We start from the raw sequence: 25,113 nt of genomic DNA on the forward strand, positions 1-25,113 counted from the left end.
GGCACCTTGGAAAATCAGAATTTAGGGATAAATGATAAGCCTTGGGGTGGGGATGTAGGTGGGAAGTAGGTCCTACCAGCCAGCTGCTTGGCTGTACATTTCCCTTCATATTAATTTCCAGGCATTTTATTGATTCACCAGCAGTGGCTCTGATCTGGTCATTTTAACAACTAAGAAATTAGATCATGGTATAGTTATTTTGGTCACTAACATGACTAGATTGGTACTGATTTATAAGTGAAAAGGGTAATGTTGGCTAAAACAATAAATTGACCCCAAATGATTGAATCAGTGACTTCATGTAAACAGAATCTTTGTCTATGGGGCCTTATCTTTAGAAATGAGGGATTTTATTCCCTACAGCTCAGCCAGTGTTCCTAGGCTACATTGTAACTGTGTACTACTTTTGTGTTTTGCTACCTTTGCTGTAGAAGACTAGTTTGTCCTTTTTTTTTTTTTTTTTTTTTTTTTTTTAGTGCAGGGGAGTATTAAAGTTTTGTCCTAGTTTGTATATTATATATTAAATAAAATAAAATAAAATGTGCTTTGGAGACATGACAAATGGGGTTGAATCTGACTCATAGTGATGCTTGAGGAGCTACATTTTAAAACTCTGGATTCAACAGGGAAGGCAGAAGCAACAGCCCATGTGGCCAGACCAGTCTGACACCTGGAGGGGGATCACAATTGCTGGTGGGGCGTTGTGGGGAAACCTCCCATACCAGAAACTGGAGTTTATCAAAGTGGTCGATGATGCATTTGGAGCAGGTTTTAATGTCTGGTCCTTGCAGCTGGGAATTCAGGAGACAAAGCAGGGGAATGGGGATTGAGAGCACAGTTTTGTAATTTACCTTTTGGAAAGGAGATTAGTTTCTTGTAATTAAAAACTGTATCTACATTTGTGATAAACCATCGGATTTCTACTACTGTGAACTCTGTGGGTATACACAATCTGTTTTAATATAATTAAACACTTGACAATCAGTTCATTGCCAATTTGGAAGAAGAGGCCCGCATTCTGGTAGTTAATGGCATGTATGTGCCCCTCAGGGTAGGTTCGGTAATGGCCCCCAAAGCTTAGGGGCATAACACAATGAAGGTTCATTTCTTGCTCACTTTATGTCTCAATTGACATAGGCTGGGGACGCTGCTTCCTGCCATCCTTGTTCTGCTTCCCTGATGGAGGTGGATGGGGCGTTCCCCATCCTGTGACTGAGGGAAAGCAGGAAATGTGGAAGCGTGAGCTGGGTCTAAATGCCACTCAGGAGTGGCACCTGTCATTTCCGCTCAGATTTTGCAAGCCACAGCCAGTCATGTTGCCTAAGTTCAAGTAGCTGGGAGAAGATAACACCACTGTGACCTTGAAAGAGAGCTGGAATGTTTCTAAGCATCTGTATTTATCCACAGTATCAATGTTATTTTTATGAAGACTTATTTATTTATGCATACAAGAGCTGGGTTGTAGGCCAGCGGTGCAGGGGGCGGGGGGGTGGGGGGGGACCAGGGCGGGGGCGGGGGGAGATTCACCCGAGACAGAGTGGGGAGCAGAACAGACAGAGCTACTGAAAAACACTGCTGAGGGGAGTAGCAGGTGAGACAGGAGAGGTCTGCTGTGCCATGTGGATCAGCTCCCTGGCAGGGGATCAAACTCAGGCTGCAGTGGCTGCCAATAGCTTCATAGTGTTGAGACTTTAACCCCTGTGCCACCAGGAAGGTCCACAATATTTAATATTAGAGAGAGAACTCTGGACAACTGGCTCAACTTGTTGAGAAGCAAGAGAGTAGAATTTGTAAGAGCATTCTTTACATCCTTAAGAAAAGTGAACCAGGGCCTCCTTGGTGGCCTAGGGGTTAAGTCTCAGCACTATCACCATTAAGGTCTGAGTTCGATCCCCGGCCAGGGAGCTGACCCATATATGGAGCAGCAGACCTCTCCTGTCTCTTCCGCTGCTCCCCTCAGCAGTGTATTTCAGTAGATCTTCCTGTTCTGCTCCCCACTGTCTCTGATGAATCCTCTCACCCCCTCCTCCACACCTCTGGCCTACATCCTAGTTCTTCCATGCAAAAGTAAATAAATAAAAATCTCTTTTTAAAAAAGTGAACCGTCACTTGAAGTGGGGTTGTTTCACCCCTTCAGTATTGTCATTTCCAGGGACTGAACTAGGGCTATCTGGGTCTACACCCCCCATACTCTCCATCTCACACACAACTGTAAGCCACGCAAGCAGAAGTTGGATGTTTGTTACGTAGCATCACAGCTTTTCCACCGTCCCCCTTCCTAGTTGACCCACTCTCAGCTCCTCCTACACTGAAATTCTTGAATGACCCAAGTTCCTTGGCTTCCCCTTCTTAGGTGTTTATCATCATCCTTTGTACTTCATTTTCCTACATGAACATCAAAATGGCATCCATCCTGAAGATACTTTCTTCTTACAGAGCCCAGTTAGTTTGGGGGCTGACTGTAGGGGAAGATGTTCCTCACTTCCCAGGCTCGGGACACTCTCTGCTCTGCTCTCTGCTGCTTTTCTCTCCAGGCATGTGCTGAAAGTCTCCCTGGTAGGAACAGAACACTTGGGTCTGAGTTTGGGTTTTTAGTGTAACAAGCTCCACCAGGGCCTTAGCTTATGTTCTTCAAGGCCCCAAACGGAATTTATATCCACACATGAGAGCCTCAGTAAACCCACAAATTCAACTCTGGGGAATATAGCTAGGAGTTAGGAGGAAACAAAAAAAGTATCTCAGAGGAGGAAACAGCCTTCTCCTAATCCATGCACTAGACTCTAAGTAGATCTTTGCTGATACTATGTTGTTAATGCAGCCTTACTCCTAATTAGCTTGGTTTTCTGATTCTTCCTACTTTTTTAGACGAAAAAACTGAGACAGAGAGGTGAAAAGATTTGCTTAAAGGCTGAAGGTGGTAGAACAGGTTCTTATGATTCCAGACTTAGGAGGATAATCAGTGTTTTTGATGGCGGTTGTTGAGATAAGAAAAAAAGGTTGAACTATATTTAACTCATTTTTCTTTCCTCAAAAAGTACTAGAAAAATATGTAATAGTGGTAGGATGATTCCCTTCAAAATGGCCACTCTAATTTTTTAATTCTAGTGTGTGATGCATATCAGGTGACTCAGAAATTCCAGGAAGTGGAACTGGGTTTTCTAAAGCTGCCAAACGAATCTGAAGTTGCTGGAGTTCTCTTTGCTGAACATCAAGTTTAGCTGGTCTATAAATAGACCCTGATGAAATTGTTTGTGCACAATCAAGATGGAACCTGGATTCAGTCTGTGTTGTGATGATCCACCTGGTCCTCGGGTGCTTGGCTGGGAGGTGGATGGCTTCAGGAATATCTGGGAGCAGGTTCCACCCACCCCACTGAGGATGGCCACTTCCTAAAGGAACATCCTTTGCTCAGAAGCCAGTGGCGACTAGCTTGTTACCATTGACCCAGGCAGCTCTCATTTTCCTCTCCAGTGGAAACTTGTCTCCAATCCTAGGGTGTCGAGAGCTGCTGGGAGAGGTGCTGTGTAGATGTCTGTGCATAGGAGCCTGGGGCCGCTTCTGGGCTGGGCTGGATCCTTCTGAGAGCCAACACTTGCTTTGTGCCAGGCGTTAACCTCTTTACCAGCAAAAACAGTGGTTCCTGCTCTTCTCGCCATTATTATAAAGATTCAAATGCGCCCCTGGCTTCTGCCTTAGTTTTTCAGTAGTGAAATCAATGTGCCCCCACCATGCTATATGCACCAAGGATCAGCATGGCGACTGGCACAATAATTCAACTGAGAAAACCTGCAAAAAGAGTAGTCAGGATTCTTGGTGAGCTGCCCCATTCCCCCTGTAATTTTCTATCTCATGTTAAATGTTTTGCTTTAATGGGGGGCCTCATGTCTTACAGGCCCTGATTGCAGTCTATTCAGACCCGTGTTAGCCCTCAGCATCTTAGAGCCCTTGCTCTGTGCCTGTGACTGGGCTGTGGGTTTCTGGTGGGCAAGATCTAGTGCCATCTCGCTGTTCCAAGTTCTCCAATAGCCTTTCCTACCCCAATAGGTCTGGCCGGGGGCAGGAGGGTTGTCAGATAAACCAAAAGGCACTAGAAGGCAACCGTCAAAAAAAGAAACCTCTCCACACTGTCATTTGGAAGAAAGATGAAAAAGAGGAGAAATAACTAGGGTTTCCTTTTAGTTTGGCACAGTCATATTGTGGTAACAAAATGGCTGTCCCCGGGGGACTGAGTGTGCTCGTTACTCACCTCTCAATCTGCTTTAAGCAGAGTAACTTGTATGTCTTCGTGGACTTCGTTATGATTAGGAGGAGGCAGACATGAAAAGAAAAGGGATGAAAATAAGGACTAATAAGTAGAGGTGATGGATCAGAGGCAGCAGGAAGTTTCAAGAGGCAGGAGTTTCGAGGTGCCTGGGGGTACAGACACTCACTGACTTCCTCCCTCATGCTCAGTGCTGGTCACAGTGTGACACATTTGGGGACAGCTGGTAGGAACTGTGTGTGTGCATGGTTTATGAAAACAAGGAAATCTAAAGAGATGGGGACACCCCAGTATTCTATCTATATAATCAGTCAACCAATAAAAAGAACATTGTTCATGAAAACCAAAAAGCTAGAAAAAGTATCTTAAATTAATTTTATGATAAAATCCTAGGCTTTGCCCACATCCAGACAGCTCCAGAGTTGAGATTTAAGTGGAAAATTCTAGGTGATTCCACCTCAGAAAATTGCAGCACAAATTGTCATCTACCAGAGTGAGTAGAATGTGACCTCAGTGCCTGAAATGATAAATAGTTCATGTGAAGGTGTTAGATCACTCTTCACATTCTTTCCAATGCTGAAATCTGAGTTTCAGGAGTCCCTTTTGGACAATGGTGTAAAACACACCCTCTGTGGCCATCTTGAAAACCCCCTCTCATCTCCCACCTCTGAGAATGACCCATGTCAAAAATCCAGAAACAAAAAATGTTGGCAATGGTGTACACTGTTGATGGGAATGGTTTAGCCCCTATGGAAAACACTATATAGGTTTCTCAAAATATTAAAAATAGATCTACCATATGACCCAACAATTCTGCTCCTAGGTACCTAGCCAAAAAATGCAAAAACATTAATTTGAAGGAATATATGCATGCCTGTGTTCATTGCAGCACTATTTGCTAGAGCCAAGTTATGCAAACAACCTAAATGCCCAAGGACAGACAAAGATGTGGTTTATATGCACAATGGAATACTACTCAGCGATGAATAAAAAGATGAACTGGTGTATTTGCAACAACATGGATGGAACTAGAGGAGATTACACTAAGGGAAATAAATCAGAAGGAGATAGACAAATGCTGGATGATTGCACTCTTATATGCAATATAGAGAGAACAAAAACAAAGGAACAAACAAAACTAAACCCAACTAGAAAAACTAAACTAAACTAAACTAGAAATTTGACTGTAGAATTGAAACTGCCAGAGGGGTTGTAGGAAGTGGAGAGTGAGGGGGTTCAGGGCCCAGTAGACTAAGGTGAAGGTCTCTGGGTGCTTTGGTGGCGGGTGTGGTATGGTTACATTCATCTGAGAGGTGTGGTCCCATGCCCCTAAATCAAACACAGTGTTTGAAACTAATGTTCCATGGTTTAAAAAAAAAGAGGAAAAGAAAGAAGAAACCCACCTGCCCAGTTGCTAAAGTGTTAGGCAAGAAGGTAGAGGCCACTGTCTGAACTAAGGTAAGGACGCTTTCTCAGCACAGGTTTCTGAGAAAGGGAGTCATTCTCGGTCCATGTGTATGTGACCCCAGGATTGCTTTTTAGTGGGCTGTGCGGGTGGGAGCCCTCAGACTTGGCTCTGCTGCAAGAGGAGACCCTGAGCTGCCTCTGTCCTCCCCCATCTGGGAACCAGGGAAGAGGACAGATGCATCTCAGGGCCCCTCCCCTACATGTACCTCCATGTGCTTGGGCACCCCGGTGTCCACTCAGTTGATGGGATGTAGAGAAGACTGGGATCTGTTCCCTCGGCTCTGACGTGGAAAGGTGGCTGGCACCCATGCTTGTCTCTTCTGCCGTAAGCACTGGTCCTCAGCCAAGCCATCAGGGGAGCCCCAACATCGTATGATCTCAGAACAAGGTGCCATGACCGGGGCCCAGGGGCAAAGACTGGAATGGAAAGGCCTCCAGGGGTCTCTGTGGGGTAAAGGTGTTTTTGAAATAGACACTCTCTGTTCTAAAAGGAAAAAAGGCTGGGTTTGGCCAGGAAGATCTGTTCTGGGTAAGAGCTGGTTGTTTAAAATTGCCTCATCTGCAAGCTTCTGGAGTAAGGGGTGGAATATCAATAGTTAGTTTTGAATGTTCCCTGCATTACTTCCTAATAAAATAGCAAAATATTGATACCTGTGTCAGTAGGTGGCAGACATGACAGAAAAATCAAGTATGTGGGAACAGCCCTCCATCGCAAGGCTTCTGACAGCATTAGCCAAACTCCCTACCACCCAAGACTGGTGTCTATGACCTTAGATGACTTCACCCGAAGGAAGAAAAGAATCTGACTTCTCTCTACACGATTGGGAGGGTACCGGAAGTGGCTGGCCCCACATGAAGGGTTTTCCCAAAGGGGCAGGATTCCTGCTTGTCCCTGATGAGCTATATATAGCCTTGGACTTTCTCCCAACCAGCAAAGACTCAGAAATATTGGGGTACAATCTCTAAACTCCTTACTGTCCATCAGGAAGTGTCCATCAGTGGACGAGGTTGAGGTTTAAAATCTTATTTCACTGGACAGCTGATATCTAGAGAGGAAGCGCTCGTGTGGGCAGAGTCTATCTGTCCTGCTCACCACCATCACCCCTGTGCCACTCTTCACAGATGACCAAGGGGTCACAGGAGGTGACATCACTAGGTCTGAAGACAATGACCTGGATGTCACAAAGATTTCCGTTCATGCTGGTTCCCAAGTCCTGAAAAACCCTCTCTCAGGGTCTGCTACTCCTAAGCGGCCTGTTCGGCCACCATTTTGTGACCTGCAGTTTTGCATTCCTGTACAAGGTCAGAACTGCCTGGTCAGTCAGAGCCAAACCTACAAGGTGCCTTTCAAATCAATCAAGAGCAGAAAACTTGATCACCTGGGAAGGACATGCACCAGGAGGTATAACTGGGAATGCCCCGGGGCCGAAGACCACTGTAAGACAAGGGACCCCAGAAGCTGGTCAGTGGAACGCCTTGTTGATAAGATTGAAACCCTGGCTGGGGATCTAGGGCTTGATCTCAATTACATGCCAAGTCATCAAGCAGATGAGTAGTGCCTGGAGGCACAACCCCTGACACTATAAATGACAGAGCACATTTTCTAGTTTCACCCCTCCCTGTCCTGCTTGTCCTCCTTCCCCTCACCACTGATTCTGTATAATTATTCTATCAATAAAAAGGCCAGGATCTTGCTCTTCAGCAGCATCCTGCATTGTGTAGCCTGCTCCACAACTCCCATTTATCAGTGTGGTGTTGCCTAGTCTGTCCTCTCTTTAAATCCTCTCCATCTTCCCTTGTCCCGAGACTTGCCACTGGCCACCTGTCCCTAAGACACCAGCTTGAGGGCTGGGGGCTTCCTCCTGGAACCTACCTACTCAGACATCGAGGTGTATTTGTCAAGTAGTTTCCTACCAACTGTAGCTGAAGTGCTGTATTTTCCACAGGCTTGCATTTTATTGTTTTAAAAATCAGGTAACATCACTCTCAGTGTTGGTGTTTGGGCACTTTCTTCACTAAGTCACTAAGGTATTTGTTACTCATTCAGCAAGTATTCCTTGAGTGTGGCGGGCCAGGCTGTGCCGGGTGCTGGGGGAACAGCACCGCATGCCCGCTGAGGTCCCTGTTCCTGTGGCTTGCCTGATCTGGAGGGGAAGACAGATGACAGACAGAGATTTCTAGTTACAGTCCACCCACTGGGGGAAGTAAATAAGCTGAGAAAGTGCCTGTGGGGCTGGATCTGGACATCTCAGAAAGGAACACATTTCATCAGACACCTGAGTGGGAGACAGGTAAGAAAGGGTGGTGAGTGTGAGTGTCCATGTGCGCACAGGGGTGTGAAATGCCTTGGCTGCTCACTTGGTACCTGGGACTTCTTGTCTTTTGCGGGGGAAAGAAATACAGACTCAGAAGCTGCAAAAATAGTGTAGCAAGGACCCATTTCTCCAGCTTCCGGCATGATAGTGTCTTACACAACGATGGCATATCACTGATTTCAGGAAACTGATATTGGTACAATGCTCTTTGCTGAGCCCAGACCTGGTTTCTCTGTGTTGATTGCTTGTAAGGACATGTGCATGCATGTGTGTGCTTGGTATTTCCTCATCTATTTAAAGCTAGTATTTGTTCTTACAGGAATGTCTGATTTATTTATTCAGCAAACGTTAACTGAATACATACTGTGTACCATTCTCTGATGGACACTGGAGATATGAGGATGGATGAGACCAACATAAGCAGAGAGGACTCTGTGATTGGTGAAGGAAAGTGGTCCAGAAAAGATGTGCAGATGGGCTGGTGAGAAGGCCTGGATGGGAGATGTTATGACTCATCCTGGAGAGACAGGCCAGAGAGAAGAAGCTGAAGGCAGCCAGCCAGGTTAGCAGCTTTAGAGTGTCAGGCCTGAGTGTCAGGGTGCAAGGAGGGGGTCCATGCCTCATTCTCCATTGCCTAGCCAAAGTAGGAACTTGGAGGATAATTATGATTAGTTGATCCCTCTGCTTAATTTATTTTCTCTGATCCATCCTTTTGCATAATAAAGACAACATCTACTCTGTGCAGACCTGACCAGGGAGAGGCTCCTGAAAGACCCATCAGGTCCTCCCCTCAAGGCAGATCTCAGAGGAGCGAGCAGCCTGTGCACCATCCACTCTGATGGACCAGCCGTTTGCTGCTGAGTGTCTGTTTGCATATCATTGACATTTGTTGTACACGGAGAAACTAGATGTTGGACGCTATTTAGCTGTTCCTTCGCCTTTTCTGAAGTGGAAGAGAGAAGCCTGTTGATTACTGGATCCGCACAGATTAAACAGGACCCATCCACCCAAAAAGGAACGTTCACATTTAATCGGAGCACTTAGTATTTGGCTTTGACCTTTTGAGCATGTCGATTGGGGCAGCAGCCCTGTTAGACACAGCCGCGTGGCTCCATTGGAACGCTGCGGGGAAAAGGTGTAACTAGGATGTCCCTGTCTTTTAGAACAAAATGCAAGAAAAAGTAGCTCCCCTCCACCTGCCATGGAGAAGTAGCTTTCTAGAGAGGGAAAGGTGAATAGCGGATCCCAGATAAGAGTGCGGTGGGCTCCGGGGAGAATGCCAGCATGGACCAGGCTCTCTGGGGCACATCTCTGCAATCCTGCCCTCAAGTCTCAGTGTCATCCCTCCTGCTCTGCTGGAGGGCTGACAGTCAGGGCCCCAGCCATCCCCACTTGCTCATCAGTTTTGAGCTGTTTATCTGGCCTTGGGCGAGAGTCGTGGGATGTGGTCACCTGTGGCAACCCTGGTGCGGTGCCTACTTACCTTCCTAGCAAGGAGTTCGGTTTCCAGATGCAAACGATGGGGCCACCTCTAACTGCAGGAGCACTTGCACTGGCAGGCAGGGCAGTGGGAGCCGTGGCTGACAGAGCAAGACGGGATTGGCTGTCCCTCATCCAGGGCTGTGCTCTCTGCCTCATGAGGGGGTTTCAGAAGGACTGCCCCTGGCCAAAGGACTCCCCCAGCACTGTGTTCGCAGCCACTGGCATCAGGGAGCTCTTGACTGGGTGACGTGTCTGGTCTCTGCTGCCCAGGCCCTGCGTGTTCTAGATCAAGGTGTCTCATCTTGCCAGACCTCATTTCCTCATCAGTAAAGTGCTGAGTGTGGCGTAGCTAATCCTGAGGTTTCTTCCCCAGCTGGTGTGCTGTCACTGTGCCCGGAAGGCTGGTGGTTTGGGTGCATTCTTAAGGCACTCTGATTAAATGGGCGCCATTTTTTGACCCTGCTCCTCAGCAGATTGTCAAGGAACAGTGCCACCTTTTAGGAATTCTCTTTCAAAGGTTTCCCGAGTCTTTATTGGTCTATCATAGTAATGGTGTTGTTGTCATTTTAAGTCCTCATAGGTCATTTAAAATGGCCCTGTGGCTTTGGAAAGGACATCCTCCTGCATGACCTCTTTGCGGAACATCTTATTCAACGATCCAACGGATAGTTTGTGATTCAGAGACAAAAATGTTGAAATTGCCTCGGAGCAGGGACATAATAACTTAGCCTTCTGATGAGGAGGCGGACGGGGTAGCGGTGGAGAATTACTTTTTCTGGTCTGTTTGGAGAGCTTGCAAACGAAATTTGTTTCCTTTTGTCCTTTTCCACTCAGTAAATATCGACTTTGACTCTTGGCTGTGAGCAGGGCTGGAAGGAGCGTGGCTAATCTCTGTTTAAGGGCTTTATCTTCTCCAGGGCCAGATCTGCCAAAACTTTCTGCTGTGGTCCTTGACAGGGACCTGGAGGGGGTCTTGATGGCTCTGTTCATGGAGGCTCACACAGAGCCTGCCGGGAAGGCTGCACCCCCAAGACAAAGCCAGTGGCAGCCTGGGAGGGCAGCTGGATAACTTTTTGGTAATTATTTGTTTTGAGGGGTGCCAAAACTGCACTTGAAACTCAAATTATTCACTAGCATAATGGCCACGCTCTCAGTTCATGCTGCATCTCCCTGCTGAGTTACAGAAGGAACCGGGTAATTTTCTAAGAAGTGCATTGTAAAACACTTGGTAAAAAGGCATCAAAGAGGCATTTGGTGGCCCAGTTGACCCACATGCTGAGTTATAGGGGAGAACAATGTGCTCATCCCAGGAGGAAAGGAAATCCTTCCACCGAGCACCCAAGTGGCTATCTCTACAAACAGGCCTGTTTGTAGCTCTGCCTCAAGCAGAGCTGAGCCCCAGAAGCCCAAGAGAGCCAGCCTGGGTCAAGCAATGGTAAGGGAGGCCTATGGCAAGAGACATAGACAATGGGGGACATTTCTTTTTTTTTTTTTAAATAATCTTGATTTTTTTAATACTCTTTTTTTTTTTTAAAGATTTATTTTTTTAATGTATACAAGCACTGGGTACAGTCAGAAGCGCGGGAGGGTGAGAGAATTCACCAGAGCCAGAGCGGGGAGCAGAGCAGGCAGAAGGACCGAAGTACACTGCTGAGGGGAGCAGCAGGCGGCAGGAGAGGTCTGTGCGCCATGTGGGACCCTCGCCCGGTGGCCGGGGATTGAACTGGCGCTGTAGAGGCTGTGGGCAGCTTCGCAACCTAGCGCTCAACCGCTGCGCCACCGGGGAGGCCCAAAATGGGGGACATTTCTTAAAGGCGTGAAACCTTGGAGTACATGGTCATGGCAGCGGGAACCAGAGTCGCCTCCAATCTGTCGACTTGCTCCCACCTCCCACCCCCGCCGTTTCCCTTCCTCCCAGTCTCCTAGTCACCCTGACATCAAACCAGAGGATGAAACTCACATCCTCCTCTGAACTCACCTGCAACCACTTCTTATCTCCCCAGACCTCTCTCACCCAGGAAGCGTGTCACTCGCTGCTCCCGCCTCTTGTAAAAGCTGCTTGGGGAAGCAGCCATGGCCACAGGGAGAACAGGGCTTCAGAGAACTGCGGCCCTGTGTCCGCTCCCAGTAACCACTTTGACTGTTCCCTCTGTGTCTCCACCCCGTTGTCTGGGACGTCTTTGACTCCACAGCGTGCACTTATTGAGCACTTGTTTTTTTGCCCTGAAGCTCTGCAGTGAGCCTGACACTGAGCACTGGCCTTCCTGGAGCTCTTTTTTTTCTTTTTAAAGATCAATTTTTATTTATTTATGCATACAAGAGCTGGGCTACAGGCCAGTGGTGCAGGAGGCGAGAGGATTCACCAGAGACAGAGTAGGGAGCAGAACAGGAGTATCAACTGAAATACACTGCTGAGGGGAGCAGCGGGCAAGACAAGAGAGGTCTGCTGCACCATGTGGTTCAGCACTCTGGCCGGGGATCGAACTCTTGCTGCAGAGGCTGTGGCTACCTTCACAGTACTGTGCTTAACTCCTTGCGCCACCAGGGAGGCCCTATGACACATTCTTATACCTGAGATCCCGTCACTATTTGCTGGGTGGAGAAATAACTCTTTCCTTTTGCAGGTCATCTATCTGTAGTTACATCCCATATGCTTCAACTGGGGAATGTCCCAGCTGAGGAAAAGGCAGCCATAATGGAGATTTCTGTTAGTAGATTCCAGGCTTCAAAAATGCCAAGATCTGTGCTCGCCATCTTTGTGTTTCCCTTCTTGGGTCCGCGAGTGTGACAGTCTGTCAGACTCAGCTTATGAGTCAGTCATCCCGCTGGTTATTCAGCAGGTGTTTATTGAAGACATTCCGCATGTCCTTGTAGAGACTCCCAGGGATCTCCAGCAAGCTTCTCCCTCCGCACCTCAGGCGGGTTTTGCGATGATCCTGTGGTTGATAAAGATGGGAAAGACAGTCTCCATGGCAAGACTATCTTTTGGTGGGTTTCTGCCCGTGAGCTGATTAGTTTTCATGATTTTCCCTTCCGTCCCGCTCCCCCAGGCAGGTACTGTTGTCCTCATTTTGCAGATGAGAACACTGAGGTTTCCAGTGCCTAGGTACCTCGCCAAGGTCACACAGTTCAGAGTGGCGGAGCCAAGTTCTGGACCTAAGCACCTGCTTCCAGATTTCACGTAAGCAACCTTGGTGGCAGCTGGATTTTTTGCAGTGAACAGGCTCAGATATCAGGAAGCCAACTCCAAAGGAAACCTCAGCAGTTTGGGCCAAGTCTGAACCAGAACTTCTGGTTCTCCATGACTGGTCTCCACGCCCTCTGCTCACACACCTGAACAGGCATCTCTTGAAGGTCTCTAGAAACAATGGACCAGCTGATAAAGCTCTGAGTAAGATTGCTTTGAAGGAGACTCACTGTGTAAGAAGAGATAGTTACTATGTTGATTATTAACTGGTAGCTCCCAAAGGCAAGCGGAGCTGAATTGTGTGCCTGATATGTGAAGCCTGTGGACAGGAGCTGTGTGGAGGGGGTGGGAGTTATTGATAAAGGTGACACAGTATCAGTGCCCCTTCCTGACAACCTACTGTGAGCTAGGCAGTGCATACTGGGTGTCTCCTTTCATTCTAATCTTCCCCACAACCCTGGGAGGTGCCTCATGGATAAGGCACCAAGGACTTCAACAGGGTAAGTGACTTGCCCAGGGCCACACCCATCATAGTTAACCCAGCTCTGACCAGCTCCTCTGATTTTACTCTTTTTACCATATCATTCAATAATTTATTCATTCAGAGAAAGTCACTAAGGACATACGACGTGCTGTCGTTATTCTCGGTGCTGGAGATGCTGTGGGGAGGACAGTAGGCAGATCTGTTTTCTGGAGACAAGGGTGGCCTGTCAGAGCTTGGTGCGCCCTCTCGAACCAGGCAAGTAGGAGAACAGGGTCCAAGACATAATATGAAGCAGGGTCCAAAGCCTCTTGTGCGGTCAGGATTTAATCAGGCATGTAACTATAAAGATGTGGATCCTTTGAGGAGGTTTAATTATTTATCCGTGTTTGTTAAAAGGAAGCGCTATTATCATTGAAGATTCAGAATGGGCCATTTTGTGGTTAGGGAATTTGCAGTTTTAAGACTCAGCCTGGCTCCGGAACAGGCGGCAGAGGGTGATATCCTGGTGGTCTCACCTCCTTGCTTTCCTTGGCCACCCACCCAGCCCAACTTTGTCAGGTAAGGAAGCTCATACAGTAAAGAGACTATGTTGGATGCTCAGCTGGCCCCCAGGCCCTGGTCTAGCTGGTGCCCCTAGAGGTTTCTCGGGGGTCTGGTGGGTCGAACTTGGAATGAACTCTCTCCTTTGTGGGGAGTTTAGCTTCTCTGTCCCCTCCTGTTAAATGCTGGTGGCACCTTCTCAGTCCCCATTATTGTGACAACCATAGCATCTCCAAACATTCAGTTCTCCAGTGGAGGACCTCAGTGCGCTTGTTTCCCTGCATCAAGCCCTGTCCCACAGCTCTCCCCCTGGCCTGACCCTGCTGCGCTCCCTCCAGGCGCCGCTGCTGGAACTTCTTTCCACCTTTCCTGAGTTCTGGCCTGGTTTGTCCTCTAGTATTTCAGCCATTGCTGATTGAGTAGCCCTCTCCTGGGGTCTCCCTAGGAGACAACATTGGAGCCAATTCCCTACAAGCTCTTCATCTTGCCAATGATTAAACTGGAAGACAAGAGAAAACTTGGCCACACCGTGTTCCCGGCTCCCAGCCCTGTGTTCCATCCATCACACCAGCCATTGGTCAAGCACTAAGTGTGTGTGGCGTGAGGAACTTGAAGAGCTGGGATTGAGCCATCTCTCAAATGGAATTGCTGCGAATGTATTGTAGCCATTCTTTTCTAGAACATACTGGAACTACAGTCCTCACACCCATTTCAGGGTAAGATGAGGGACAAGATGGGCTTGTGGATATTAAACCAGGTACAGATGGAGAACTTCCTTTTTCCCCCTTCTGATAACAAGTTATTGTTTATGTTAAGAAATGAAAACATTAAAATCCTAACCTTTTTAGAAGTGATTGCCATTGGAAGTTTAAAGTCTCTAATGATGCACCTGTCAAAATGGCTTCTGTTGCATAGGTTAACCTATCTGGTACTATTTTACATTTAAAAAGAGACTTGATCTACCATTCTCCAGCTTACTTTTCCCCCTCTGAGCACTGTTTCCATCAGCACCGCATCTTACCTTTCTCATTTAAAACCAGGATTTAACTAACTAGTCCCTTTGAGAGACATGGACTTGTTTCAATTGTGTATTTCTGGACAGTGAATATAATGAAAACTGTGGCCAAGGGGTATTTTAAATTTAATTGAAAGGTAATGTTAAGAGAGTGTTAAATATCCCTCCAAAAAAACGAGACCCTCAAACACTCATCAACATTGAACGAGAGTGCCTTTTTCGCTACATCTTCACCCACAGTTGGTTTTGACTGATCTTTTGAATCTTGACTCTGAGTATTTTTATAGAGAGATATCCTTTGTTATCAGAAGGGAGAGATTATAATTTAAGGTCATTTAACAATGTTTGTTACTCCATCAGGGTACAGAAAGATTAAATATATGGTGATTGCATTTTAGATAGGCATTTCTTAAAAAAATTTTTTTTTTTTTCTGGCTTATAGCTTCAAAATTTTGGGAATTGGAAACCAAAGTCTAATCCCTTCTCAACAACTTCCCCCGTGTTTCCTTTGGAGCTGACACATTTACTGACCCCTGGACCCCAGGCAGTTGAAGGTGGAACAAGCGGCTCTTCTCATAGCTCCAAGACGGGGAGAAAAAGCCTCATGGGGGCCAGGGTTGAAAAAACTTGAGATTGGCTGATTTTTAAACTGAGCTCCGCATCAGAACGGGCTTCCCCCAGCAGGCTTTAGAACATATTTCCTAACCCAGATGGCCTCGCCAGCCTGGACACCTGGCTGGGGAGAGGGAGCCGGCACCTCCTGCGTCCGCATTAGTGCTGTTCAGTGATGGTGCTGACGTCTCCGCTGTGCTCACTCCCTCCCCCCCCTCCAGGAATGCCGGGGAGGTGGACATGGGCTCACCAGAGAGCCCCCGCACTGTGCCTCTACTCAGGCACAAATTAAGCCAATGGTGGAGAAATTGTCCTTCCTTAGAAGGTTCATTGTTATGGGTTGCCCCTCTTAAAAATAAAATTAAGAGGAAGCAAGATCACAGCTCGGAAGCATGAATGCAGTAGCCTTCCACCCTGAATGTTCTTTCTGCTTATCTCCCTCTCTGCCCCTTTGGACACACCTTAACACAACCTTTACCCCTCCTGGAAGAACATGGATTCCTGCTTTCTCCCCAGCTCATTTTATGGAATGAACATTTACATGCTAGTCATTTATATGCTAGCAGGAATGTCAGGTAGTGGATTTTAGACACCAGGCAAAAGGGGTGAAGGATGAGCTTCAGATGGGGATTTTCAGGTGAGAATCTTTCTCACTCTGAAATAACTCCATGGAAATGATCCTTTCCCGAGTGTCAAGCGGATTCAGCCAGCTGAGATATTTCCATAAGGCAGGACTTGGACTAGTGCTGTCTCCTTTGGAATCCGTGAGATTCTGGAAATGCTGTTGTCCCCAACTATCCAGGCTTGAGTGAGGACTTCCAAAAATATACTTTGTGTCTTTCAAAAGTTCTCTAATTTAAACTACATAATATACACTCACAAATCTTCAGAATTTTTCAAATGGGTAGTGAGTGAGTACTCTTAAAGAGTAAAAAAAATAAGTGAATCTGAAGTGTTGCGACAGGCAGGCAGGGGTGATGAAGATTTCACTTGCACTGTCACCCTCAAGCTAGAATAATTCTCCAGAATGAATGCCAAGATGTGGCAGCATTCCACACATCCTGGCCTGCTCTCGGGCTGACATCTGCATGGTGACACGTTACTGACAGGTAACACGAAGCATGGCAAACATGTCAATCCAAAGGCCAGCCGGGGGAAGCCTGTTCAGTTCCAATGTGGCCCGGAAGCCCCATTTCCAGAATTGTTGGCCGAGGGGCAGGAGGCGGTGGCCAGTGTGTTACAGGGTAACCCCAATGTGAAATGAGATGGCCTGACTGTGGGTCCTTACCCGCGTGCTTAAAAGGGACTTAATGTGAAACTCAACTGCAGGTACACACAAGAAGGTTAATAAAGGGTTCATTTACAAAAAGGGGAAATGAAAGGAATGACTCAGGGAGAAAGAGAGAGATAAATTGGCGAATGCATCCACCAGTTCCACTGAGCTGGAACCCCAATAGCATGCTGAAAGCCAGCGAAAAACCAAGCACCCCCAAGACCCACAATTCTGGTTATATACCAAGCCTGGCTGCTTAACTCCACCCTCAGTTCCCAGCAATCCCCTTCAGTGGTGATGACATTATGGGATTTGTAGTCCTTGGTGTCTTGGATCTCTCTTTGGTCTGGGGTGGGGGTGGGGCCCATAAAACCTATTTGTAGAGTTTGTTCAGGACAGCCTTTCCCCCAACAAGTGGACTGTTAGGGCTGGGGCCTTGGTTTGAAAATTACATTTTCTGACACTCAGGCAGAAGATTGAGGGCTTTGTGTTGCTAGATAGTCTTCGCCTTCAGTAACAAGTCACCCCCAGCACTGTGTTGATGGTCGAGAGCTGGCCCACTTCCTCTGCACCTCTGTACATGTTAGCCACATCTGGTATCCAGGACAAAATGAGAGGCAACTAAATTTTGTGTCTGCTTTGGGCTGCTCACCAACACTGGTTTTTCTCTCTTCTGTCCTGGTCTGGTTAGCTTGCAATTTCTACTTGCAGGATTCTTGGCTCTTCACTCTGAAAGAGACCTCAAGACCCATCCAGTGCTCCCCACCAATGGCTTACTGAAAACTGGGACTTAACCCGATTTTGAGGATGTTGCCCAGGCCACGTGATGTCCCATAGCTATGATGGGGAGGCTGGCCCCGGGGACTTGTCCAGCGGGCTTCCTGTTCCCCATTAGTTTAACAGGCCAGCCTGGGAAGTCATTTGTGTCAAAGACACAGGGAGCAAAATTATAATAAGATAAAATGGAGACTGTCCATTTTCTCAGCTGGAATGAACTTTGGAGAAAGATCATTCCTACCCCCACTGACTGTGAAGACGCTAAGCCCACGTGGCTCCAGGGCACATCCGAGGGCATAGCTCTCTGTGGTGTGTTAGGTGGTGGGTTAGGCTGCTTCACAGGATTGTGGGAGTTTCAGCATCAGGTGCCAAGCAAGACTGGAAGGAAAGAAGATGAGAATAGGGAATCCTGTCCATGGAGCCCTGGGCCCTGGGAGGAGGTGGAGGTGGAGGCCTCGAGAGGCCCCTCAGTGAGCAATGGCTGGGGGACATTTATGTCCAATGCCCTGGGCCTGGCCTGCCTTTCCCTGAAGCAGTGATACTGGGATTGCAGGACCATAGTGCGTTTTGCAGAACACATTGCACTAAGTTCTGGTCTGGAGACGTTTCTGAGGAGGCTGGGACAATGTGAAGACTCCCTGAAATGATTGGAGTTGGGCATCAGGCTCTGGTCTTGGTAACACAGTGGCTTTCCACTGTCCCCTGGCTCCAGGGATATTGGGAGCCTGCCGCTGGATGAATTCCCTGCCCAGTGTGAGTCCAGTGATCGTCCTGACTGGGGAGGAAACAGAGCCATGAAGGGCCACTGGCTCTGCCCCAGGCAGGTAAACCCTGCATTGTCAGTGGCCAGTAAGCCTAGAGGGGCAGAGTGCCCTGAAGCTGCACTTCTACTGTGTCCTCTTGCTGGACTGCTCACTTCCACCCTTGCCTGTAGTCTCTTCACTACTCGAGCGATCTGACCTTTGGCCCAACTGGGTGTCTCGAGAGTGCCAGCTTGCTGACTCCCCATGGGCAGGCTCCCCAAGAGGCCACCTGATGGCAAGCCCCCTTTTACTTGCTAAAGAAGAATTCCCTGGGTGAGGCTGTCAGGCCCCCATGGTGAGTTGGCTCAATTGTATGCATATGGGTGGTGGAGCTGGCAGCCGGCCACTGCTCCAAACGAGAATCACAATGTCCAATGAGTTGGCCTGCTGCCCCCACAAACATGGTAATTCCAAATGTCACCTTGGCATTTTCTTCTCAAATAAATTCTGTTTTGTTCATATCAAAAGGAAGCTGGAAACATGGACTTCAGAACTTCTGTGTTGATTTCTTAGTCCTCTGACTGACTGTGTGACATGTTGAACTATTACATTTCTTTCACGGAAAAGTGTGAGCACAGGCATGAAGATGTTTATCTGACGAGTACTGGACTCTTATGGTTTATTTTGAATAAAAAAATTGGACATCATATTGTGTGAGTGTGTGTGCATATTTATAGGAAAAGAATATAAGGTTAAAAATAGCTAATATTGGGCCTCCCCGGTGGCGCAGCGGTTGAGTGCTGGGTTGCGAAGCTGCCCGCAGCCTCTGCAGCGCTGGTTCAATCCCCGGCTGCTCCCCGGCCACTGGAGGAGGGTCCCATATGGCGCGCAGACCTCTCCTGCCGCCCGCTGCTCCCCTCAGCAGTGTACTTCGGTCCTTCTGCCTGCTCTGCTCCCTGCTCTGGCTCTGGTGAATTCTCTCACCCTCCCGCGCTTCTGACTGTACCCAGTGCTTGTATAAATGAATGAATGAATGAATGAATGAATGAATGAATGAATGAAAAAATAAAATACATATAAAAAATAGTTAATATTGCTTGATTGTGAAAAGCTGTAGGTATGTTGTTGTTGTTGTTGTTTTTTTTTTTTTTTTTTTGTTAAATGACAGTTGGTTCCAAAGTTCCAGAGATAGTGTGAGAATGTCATGATCAGAAACCAAAGTTTGGGTGGAGTTTGGGTATAAGAGCTTTGCTAGAAATTTGAACCTATAATGTCCAAAGCAGATACAATCATGCACACAACTTTACGTCAATAAACATAATTGGAGGGAGGACGCAGAAGTCGTAACAAAGGAATACATTGAATTTAGAGAGATGCTTTGCCCTCAGAAAACATGAGAAGTTTTTATGCTTTAGCTCATTGTACAGTTCTTGTGAAACATGCAAAAGAGATGCAGAAATACACATACATGCACACACACACCCTCCCCTCCGTTCTGACGAAGACACAGAAGGTAACATTGTCCCAGAAATTTTGGCACAGAGGTGGGATTTGAATCCCGAGATGCTTATAGGAGGCTATAAGACAGCTTTTCATGTTTTGCTGTCTACAAAGAACTTGGAGAGTGCTGGTGATTACCCTGGGCAGGCAACACTCAGCATTGTGGGGAGGGGGTGGGAAGGAGGGTTTGGGAGGCCTAGGCAGGGCCAGGAGACTCAAGCTCATCAGATCAGGCATGTCTCAGTGGTGCGCAGAGAGCTGGGTGCATGGGATGCTGGGGTCTCTTCATTGCTGATGTGCTAGCTGTTTCTAGCTTCTGAGCGAAAAAGGGCCACTTAAGAGTATGGGCATGGGGCTTTCTGGATCAGGATCTACATAGTTCTTATGTGTCTTCACATATGACCTCCTTGCCCTACTGGGGAGTAGTCAATGAAAATGCTCTGATGGATATATTCATTTGGAATCTATGCTGCTGATTATATATTAAGAAGGGCAAAACTTAGCTAAGAAATGAATATTAAAATTGTGTTTTTTGACACTTGGAATCTGCCAACAGGATAGTGGTTACCAGAGTGGAAATGGGGTGGGGGTAGACAGGAGGAGGGGCTGGATTGGATGGCAGTGGATGGAAACTTTACCTTGGCTGGGGGGCATGCTGTGGTATATACGGAAGCTGGAGTAAGATGCTGTACCCCTGAAATGTATACAGTGTTGCAAACCAATGCTACCGCAATTTAAAAAAATAAACTGTTATGAGGTAAATAGCATATCTTTAACTGATGCATATATGCAAAAAAATGAGAAACCACTGTGGACACTTAATTTTAATTGCAGGTATTTATAAACAAGTTAAGCAAAACAGACTTGGTGCCAGAACGCAGACTTGCTCTGGGTCATGATTTATATGGAAGATGATTTTTTTTTTAAAGATTTATTTATTTATGCATACAAGAACTGGAGTACAGGCCAGTGGTGGGGGTGTGAGGATTCACCAAAGACAAGAGTGGGGAACAGAACAGGCTGACTGACTGCAATACACTGCTGAGGGGAGCAGCAGGTGAGACAGGAGAGGTCTGCTACACCATGTGGGTTGCTTCCTGTCCGGCCAGGGGATTGAACTCGTGCTGCAGAGTCTGCGGATAGCTTCATAGTGCTGTGCTTAACCCCTTGTGCCGCCAGGGAGGCCCTGGAAGATGATTTTTTTGTGTGCTACAGCCTAGGAAACCCTACTATGGTTCTGGGTCTTTCCAACGATAGTGTATATTTGGATGGGAGAGAGTTGATCAATCCCTTTGTGACAATATTAGGTACCACGTGGTATTTTTCAACACACAGGATATTGGGAGGGAGGCGGGTGAAAGTTAAGATAAATCTGCGCCAATTTGACTCCCAGTAGGCCAGGGAGATACCCACATGGCACAGCAGACCTCTCCTCTCTTGCTTGCTGCTCCCCTCAGCAGTGTTTTTGGTCCTTCTGCCTATTCTGCTCCCTGCTCTGTCTCTGGTGAATTCTCTCACCCTCCTGCGCCTCTGGCCTGTACCCCAGTGCTTGCATAAATAAATAAATCTTTTTTTAAAAAAGATTTATTTATTTATTTATACAAGCACTGGGTACAGTCAGAAGCGCGGGAGGGTGAGAGAATTCACCAGAGACAGAGCGGGGAGCAGAGCAGGCAGAAGGACCGAAGTACACTGCTGAGGGGAGCAACAGGCGGCAGGAGAGGTCTGCGCGCCATGTGGGACCCTCCTCCGGTGGCCGGGGAGCAGCCGGGGATCGAACCGGCACTGCAGAGGCTGCGGGCAGCTTCGCAACCCAGCGCTCAACCACTGCGCCACCGGGGAGGCCCAATAAATAAATCTTTAAAAAAAAAAAAAAGAAAGAAAGATAAATCACAGGATGTGGAGCTGCTAGATAGCCAATGAACTTTAAACCAGCCCTTGAATCCTCCTTAAGACACCATCTGAGAGATTCTGCAATTTCCCCTTTAACTCACACACCTGATATATGGAAGAAACTAGAGTTTTCATTCTCCTGTATGACAAGTGGAGGATCTAGGTTAGCATTATCTTTCTGGAGGGAGATTTGGCAGCCCGTCTGCAAGGGCTTACAATGGCAGTACTCTGACCCGGTGATTAGGCATTTAGGAATTCATTGTAAGGACACAGAACTATGGCTAAGATGCATGAATAAGGCTGTTCACCCCATGGCGCTCCTCCTAGCAGAACATTGGAGATCACCTAGCTCAGCACCTACTGTGTGTCAGGCACATAGTAAGTATGATGTCAAGGTAGATAGGGTCTCAGTCCACCTGAAATTCAAAATAGCCCTAGAAACAGACTTCATACATTGTGAAGTAGAGAAAATACCTGGTGTATTTATAGTGGGGTCCCATTTTCCTGCCAAGGGGGGACAGTCTGAATTGTTAACAGGTGGAGAAGCTTCAGACAGTGGGATTACCTACATGCTTTCCATTCCCCCCTTTTTTTATTTTCTGGAATTTCTAAGTTTTCCAGTGATCCTTAGGATTTTGTGGAAAGGGAGACCTGGGTTCTGGACACGACTCTTCCTTAGACCAGGGATGGGACCTTAAGCAAATCAGAGAACCATCTCTGAGGTCTCCAGGTCCAGTCATAATGAGGACACTGGGGGGTTTTGCTGCAGGCCTGGAGCTTTTCTGGGTGGCAGGGCCACAGAAGACTGATCCCTAGACCCTGGGCACCTTTGCTCTCCAGGGTTCTGTTCCTCTAGGAATCCTGTGACTTCTCCACAGGACAAGGGTTTCTGCCTCGGGTACATAAGCTTAGGAGGTGCCTCTCACCTAGCAGATGAAATGAGCTGCACCAACATGGACTAACTTTGCCAAGTGTCCCTGTACCCAAAGCACAGATGACAGCACGCATCAACTGAGCCATAGCCAGTGCCAGTGTCAAAAGAGTTTTGCTGACATTTCCCTGTTAAGGCTCCAGGCACCCCCTGAGCAGGTGCTCGTCATCCAAATTTTACAGGTGGGGCCTTGGGCTCCGAAGGCTGGTGACCTGCGTGGGTCCCTCAGTGGGCAAGGCTGGGACTCACACTCCAGGACATCTGCTCTGAAGCTCCTTACCTAACCTCTGCTCTGTGCCTCCCCTCCCCCCCCCCACAACCTCTGCACAAACCATGAAAACAGATGTCCAGAGCCTGGGGAATGTTCCAGAGGGGCAGTGATCCATCAAGTGCAGACCACCAGGAACCTTTGGGTTGCAGAGCTATGAAGCAGGCTGCATCTTCTATCTGGTGAAACCTGATACAGAGAAAGATACTCTTAGCCACCTTTTCTAGGGGGTGATAAATGAAATGGCGGAGGGTGGGGAGCGGGGTGAGAGAATACAGCTGCTTTCTTGGTCACTATAATACCCTTTTCTCCTTATGTGATTTCAAATCAAAAACTAACTTCTACACCCTACATACCTGTATCTCTCAAAGAGTGATAACTTACACTGAGACCTGACCTTTGTTGTTTGACTTTTTTTTCTTGAAATTCTTTCCTTACGCAGTTCCAACTTTGCTTATTTATCAGGTCTGAAAGATTATAAGATTTTTTTTTTTTAAAGATTTATTTTTATTTATTTATACATGCACTGGGTACAGTCAGAAGTGCGGGAGGGTGAGAGAATTCACCAGAGCCAGAGCGGGGAGCAGAGCAGGCAGAAGGACCGAAGTACACTGCTGAGGGGAGCAGCGGGCGGCAGGAGAGGTCTGCGCGCCATGTGGGACCCTCCTCCGGTGGCCGGGGAGCAGCCGGGGATTGAACCGGTGCCGCAGAGGCTGCAGGCAGCTTCACAACCCAGTGCTCAACCGCTGCGCCACTGGGGAGGCCCCTGAAAGATTATAAGATTATAGGAGATACCAGGGACACAGATTTGCAAATTTAAGTTAAAATGAGGACAAAGTATTGTTTCTTTTCCCATGGAAAAAAATGTTACAATATGTTACATACTGTTTCCTGTTTCATTTTAATTCCTTTATTGTTCAATTTCTTCTGATATAAGTCAAATCATGGCCTAATTAGTTTTTCTAAAATACCGTTTTCATGATGTCATCTCCTGCCTTCCCTAGAAGGTTCAATGGCTTCCCATTGTCTAGGATAAAATCCTAGACATGTGGGTTTGGGATTCATCTTCCTTCTTGATCTGTCTCCAAATTTTACCTCCCCAGCTTCTGTCCTGATGTTCCTATGAGGCACTTTTTTGCTCAGATTGTTACTGGGCAGGGTGAGGGGACCCCGGGGACCCCCAAACCTACCTGCTCTCAATAGGTTCTGTCATCCGCCATATCAAGACATAACATACTCTAGTGTGAAGACCTTTCATGGAAAGGAACTTTAATACAATTAGTGTGCAATAAAGAGAAGACATGGGAAAGACGAGAGAATATAGTTTCCAAGTCAAGTGCCCAGTTACCAGTCCCCTTGTGGGTAAATGCCTGGCCAAACAGGGTTGGCCCAAAGCAGGCCCGAAAGCTGCCACAAGTCTAAGGCACCTCCTGGTGGGGACCCACAGGAAAAGGGCAGAAGAGGCCAGGCAAGTCTAGAAGAAAAAGAGCAAAATCAAAATCAAGATAAAAGCTGCCATTGTCAGCCTCCCCATGGGTCTCTCACCCATGTCTGTTTCAAGTGTCTCCTTCCATGTCCCTGGAGCCAGTCCAAGGCCAAGAAGTAAGTGCAGCTTCTTCACATGTCTCTCAGCCCCATGTGCCTCCTCCAGGTCTCCTCTTTGCTCTCCATCTTCCTTCCTTCTTCTCTCTGTCTCCTCTTAAGCTTCTTCTCATTCCTGCTCAGGCCCACCCTCTGCTGGGTGGGGCAGGGAACCTGGACCTCCCCTTTCCCTGGGACCACCCTGTTAACAAGATGAACCTGTTTGTCCCATGATTCTCACACTGAGCTTTTTTAAAAAAAAAATATTTATTTATGCACACAAGAACTGAGCTACAGGCCAGAGGTGGGGGTGAGAAGATTCACCAGAGACAGAGTGGGGAACAGAAAAGGCTGATCCACTGAAATACACTGCTGAGGGGAGCAGGGGGCTAGACAGGAGTCAGGCTGAGCTTCTGTTTACAATTTTCCTGCCCTAAAGAACAAATTGGAATGTTCACCCTCCCCCTTTTCTTTTCCTGAAATCTTACTTATCCTTTCAGGCACTTTTCATACACCTTTAAAAAAACAAGCAAACATGCCTTGACTGTCCCAGCCTGGGCAACATGGGTTTCCCTTATCACATACTACCTGCAGCTGGGCTTCCAGGACCCCTGGGCTGGGACAGCTCTGAGGTGGCCTGTCAGAGGGGCTCCACAAGCACAATGAAAACAATGTGTATTGTGCAGCCACCTGAACAGGGGCACTTCCTGCCCCAGCCCTGAGATACTGCTTTACCCAGAGAGAACCTCTTACTCTTCAGAAAACAAATGGCCAGCAGTTCCTG

The 25,113-nt window shown here is 47.4% G+C and overlaps 1 protein-coding gene and 1 long non-coding RNA gene across 7 annotated transcripts in view; one reads left to right on the forward strand and one right to left on the reverse strand.

Annotated features, from left to right (window-relative positions):
- The window catches only part of FOXN3 (forkhead box N3), a 359,639-nt gene that overhangs the window by 102,478 nt on the left and 232,048 nt on the right, over positions 1-25,113 (forward strand). The window lies entirely within an intron of this gene.
- On the reverse strand, positions 3,047-6,832 carry LOC119239296 (uncharacterized). The gene is made up of 3 exons (XR_005123803.2): positions 6,704-6,832; positions 4,247-4,290; positions 3,047-3,786 (listed from the first exon to the last, which is right to left on the reverse strand). It is a non-coding gene; the product is annotated as an uncharacterized LOC119239296 (long non-coding RNA).

This window comes from Talpa occidentalis, unplaced genomic scaffold, assembly GCF_014898055.3.
Source record: "Talpa occidentalis isolate TD23 unplaced genomic scaffold, MPIMG_talOcc4v2.1 talOcc4.11, whole genome shotgun sequence".
NCBI lineage: Eukaryota > Metazoa > Chordata > Mammalia > Eulipotyphla > Talpidae > Talpa > Talpa occidentalis.